The sequence below is a fragment of the Loxodonta africana genome, chromosome 7, assembly GCF_030014295.1.
Source record: "Loxodonta africana isolate mLoxAfr1 chromosome 7, mLoxAfr1.hap2, whole genome shotgun sequence".
Classification (NCBI taxonomy): Eukaryota; Metazoa; Chordata; class Mammalia; order Proboscidea; family Elephantidae; genus Loxodonta; species Loxodonta africana.
Genome location: NC_087348.1, coordinates 80,462,347 through 80,466,772, shown reverse-complemented (window position 1 = coordinate 80,466,772; position 4,426 = coordinate 80,462,347). Strand labels below are relative to the sequence as shown.

The following is a 4,426-nucleotide window of genomic DNA, read 5'->3' as shown; positions in this document are numbered from 1 at the left end:
AAGATTTTCTTATGTAATATAAAATTATCCAAAACAATTGGTCTCTATGACTATAATCAAACTCACTTTGCACCCAACTTCTAAAATCTTATAAAAAAATATTTATTTCATTATATATTCTCCTGTTCAAATAGTATTAATTACTCTGCTTTATACATAGAATAATATCCAGTTCTCTTATAGTCAAAATTCTAAAGAACCTGTTTACAAGTTAAGCTTCAAGGCACATCACCCAGCATGTTATTACATGAAGTCTAGGTTCCAGTGAATCTGTTTGATAAACTGCTACCAAACATGGAGTTAATTGAATGGGGTTGAAATAAGTTTACTTCATTTCCTAATCCACTCCTTAATCAATGAATGTTATAGTTTTCAATGCAGTTTGATGTTAACATACACAAACTCTACTGTTTACTAGGGAGGGTAGGGACACTTTAAACATAAATAATATCATTTGCTCTTTCTGTTGCACTTTAGGAGCTTCAAGAAACTGACCCTGAGCTCCTGGGTCCTGAGTGCATACACCACAGGATTCAGGGCTGGTGGGATGATATTGTGTAGCTCATTGAGAAGCACAGGTATGAGGGTCACCCTTCTCTCAGCCAGGTGTGTGACAGACACTACAACAATGGTTGTATAGAAGAAGAGGATGAGATTGAGATGGGAAAAGCATGTGCTTAGGGCTTTAGATGATGCTTCTTTAGAGCTCAATCTCAGCACAGATCTTAAGATAAAAGTGTATGACAAGATGATCAAGGCCAGGTCACCGTCCATACCAAACCAAGCCAGAATCAACTGGCAGGGTCCATTTGGACTTATATCATCACAGGCTAGGTTGGTGACACCCAGGTGGGAGCACCGTGATCAATTTCATTCCTGGAGCAATAATTTCTCTGGGATCCCAACACAGGCTTTGGGATTACCAAGAGACCACTCCTGAGCACCATGACCATGGTGGCTTTGGTTACAAAGGATTCAGGGATGACAGATGGGTATCTCAATGGATGGCAAATGGCCACATATCTATCCATAACCATACATAGAAAGATACCAGATTCCATGCACAGAAAACAGTGGGTGGCATAAATTTGAACAAAACATTCAGGAAGACTGATGGATTTGTTATCAAACCAGAAGATGGCCAGGATCTTAGTCATGATGACACTGGCTAAGCCTATATCTACCACAGCCAAGATACCAAGAAAATAGTACATAGGTTGCAGAGCAGTCACTTGGTAGGTGGTAAGAAGAGTGAAGAGGTTGGCACCAAATGCTGAAAGGTAGAGCATTGCCAGAGGTAGAAAGAGCCAGTGCTGTCAGCTATGAATGCCTGGGAGTCCCATCGGGAGAAACTGAAACATGCCATTGAGAACTGTTGGAAACTCTGCAGTATGTAGGCATTCTTCTAAAAAGAAAAAGTATTCACGCTTAGAATATCATAAAGCATAAGAAAATAAAAATCCTTAGCTATCTGTTTGTATAAGCTTGTGTTTAGCATTTTACAAGTGTAATTACATTCATTTCTTTAGAAATACAAAATCTATTTTTTTTATTGTACTTTAGATGAATGTTTCTGGACAAAATTAACTTCTCATTAAACAATTTGCACACGTATTGTTTTGTGACATTGGTTACCAGGCCCACAACATGTCAACACTCTCCCTTCTCAACTTGGGTTCCCTATTACCAGCTTTCCTGTCTCATCCTGCCTTCTAGTCCTTGCCCCTGGGCTGGTGTGCGTCTTTAGTCTCGTTTTGTTTTATGGACCTGTCTAATCTTTGGCTGAAGGGTGAACCTCAGGAGTGACTTCATTACTGAGCTAAAAGGGTGTCCAGAGGCCATGCTCTCAGGGTTTCTCCAGTCTCTGTCAGGCCAGTAAGTCTGGCCTTTTTTTTTTGTGAGTTAGAATTTTGTTCTACATTTTTCTCCAACTCTGCCCAGGACCCTCTATTATGATCCTTGTCAGAGCAGTCAGTGGTGGTAGCCAGGCACCATCTAGTTATACTGGACTAAGTCTGGTGGAGGCCGTGGTAGTTGTAGTCCGTTAGTCCCTTGTGTCTTTGGTCTTCTTCATTCTGCCTTGCTCCAGACAGGGTGAGACCAGTGGAGTATCTTAGATGGCCGCTCACAAGCTTATCAGACCCCAGACTCTACTCACCAAAGTAGAAAGTAGAACATTTTCTTTATAATCTGTAACATGCCAATTGAGCCAGATGTTCCCTGAGACCATGGTCCCCACAGCTCCCAGCCAAGTAATTTAGTCCCTCAGGGTGTTTGGATGTGTCTATGGAGTTTCCATGACCTTGCCTTGGGCGAATTGGTATGCTTTCCCAGTATAAAATCTAAAATTTTAACAGGGCAAAGAAAAAATTATTGTCCTGCTCAGACAAGAATGAGTAACCAAGTTTGGCTGAAATCTAAGATGCACACTTAGCTATTTATACAAAAATTCTCCCTTAGTATCTCCTGAATAAACCTTCTAACTGAATCTCTGTCTCTTTCTCTGTCTCATCTTCCTTTTTTTTTCTTTTTATGTTTTTGTATATTATACTTGCTTTTCTTTCAAAGTGGAGAAGCACTAATACACTCTCTCTCTCAGTCTAAATTGTATTTGATTTTTCTCTTTTAATTTAAATTAATCTGTTCTAGAAGGCAGTCATATATCACGCCCATTAGGCCAATTATGTGTATGTAATTGAAGACAGTTTTAGAATTAATTTAATTACATTCTTTCCATTGTATCTTTTCAAAATTTCTATTGCAATTTGGAATCTTCAAAAGAACTATGTTGGAGGCTTATATAAAAGCTTAGGGGCGGACTCGGAAAAACAAGGGAATCAATCACATACATAACAATCTATGAACTCTGAACAACAAGCACAGACTTAGAGACAGAAAACGAACAAATATGGGCAGACAGCGACCGTTTTCAGAACTAGGAGCCAGCGTACCAGGTGGCTCCATTAACATCCAAATACCCGGAATCAGAGAGAGAATTCAGATAGGGATCTGACGGCATTTTTTTTTTTTAGCTGATTACCTGGAAAATCTAGTTTCCCAGTGATGGCTCGGAGACAGCAGTCCATATCAAACCACATAAAGAAACAGACCATGACAGCCTCTCCAACCCCCCAAACAAAAGAATCAAAATCTTTCCCAAATGAAGATACAATCCTGGAATTATCAGATACAGAATATAAAAAACTAATTTACAGAATGCTTAAAGATATCACAAATGAAATTAGGATAAATGCAGAAAAAGCCAAGGAACACACTGATAAAACTGTTGAAGAACTCAAAAAGATTATTCAAGAACATAGTGGAAAAATTAATAAGTTGCAAGAATCCATAGAGAGACAGCATATAGAAATCCAAAAGATTAACAATAAAATTACAGAATTTGACAATGCAATAGAAAGTCAGAGGAGCAGACTCGAGCAATTAGAATGTAGACTGGGACTACTGGAGGACCAGGGAATCAACATCAATATAGCTGAAAAAAAATCAGAGAAAAGAATTAAAAAAAATGAAGAAACCCTAAGAATCATGTGGGACTCTATCAAGAAGGATAACTTGCGAGTGATTGGAGTCCCAGAACAGGGAGGGGGGACAGAAAACACAGAGAAAATAGTTGAAGAACTCCTGACACAAAACTTCCCTGACATCATGAAAGACGAAAGGATATCTATCCAAGATGCTCATCGAACCCCATTTAAGATTGATCCAAAAAGAAAAACACCAAGACATATTATCATCAAACTTGCCAAAACAAAAGACAAACAGAAAATTTTAAAAGCAGCCAGGGAGAAAACAAAGGTTTCCTTCAAGGGAGAATCAATAAGAATAAGTTCAGACTACACAGCAGAAACCATGCAGGCAAGAAGGGAATGGGATGACGTATACAGAGCACTGAACGAGAAAAACTGCCAACCAAGGATCATATATCCAGCAAAACTCTCTCTGAAATATGAAGGAGAAATTAAGATATTTACAGATAAACACAAGTTTAGAGAATTTGCAAAAACTAAACCAAGACTGCAAGAAGTGCTAAAGGAGATTGTTTGGCCTGATGACCAATAATATCAGGTACCAGCACAATACAAGGTCACAAAACAGAACGTCCTGATATCAACGCAACTCAAATAGGGAAAGCACAGAAACAAACAAATTAAGACTAATTCTAAAAAATAAATAAATAAACAAAATAATACACATAACAGGAAATCATGGAAATCAATAGATAAATGATCACAATAATCAAAAAAAGGGACTAAATATAGGAGGCATTGAACTGCCAGATGGAGAGGGATACAAGGCGATATAGAAGGATACGAGTTAGGTTTTTAATTAGAAAAATAGGGGTAAATAATAAGGTAACCAGAAAAAGGAATATCAATTCCATAACTCAAGAAAAAAGCCAAGAAAA

The 4,426-nt window shown here is 38.1% G+C and overlaps 1 pseudogene; it reads right to left on the bottom strand.

Annotated features, from left to right (window-relative positions):
• Window positions 1-450: 450 nt before the first annotated feature.
• Window positions 451-1,684, bottom strand: LOC100664152 (olfactory receptor 56B1-like; annotated as a pseudogene).
• Between the last annotated feature and the right edge of the window lie 2,742 nt (window positions 1,685-4,426).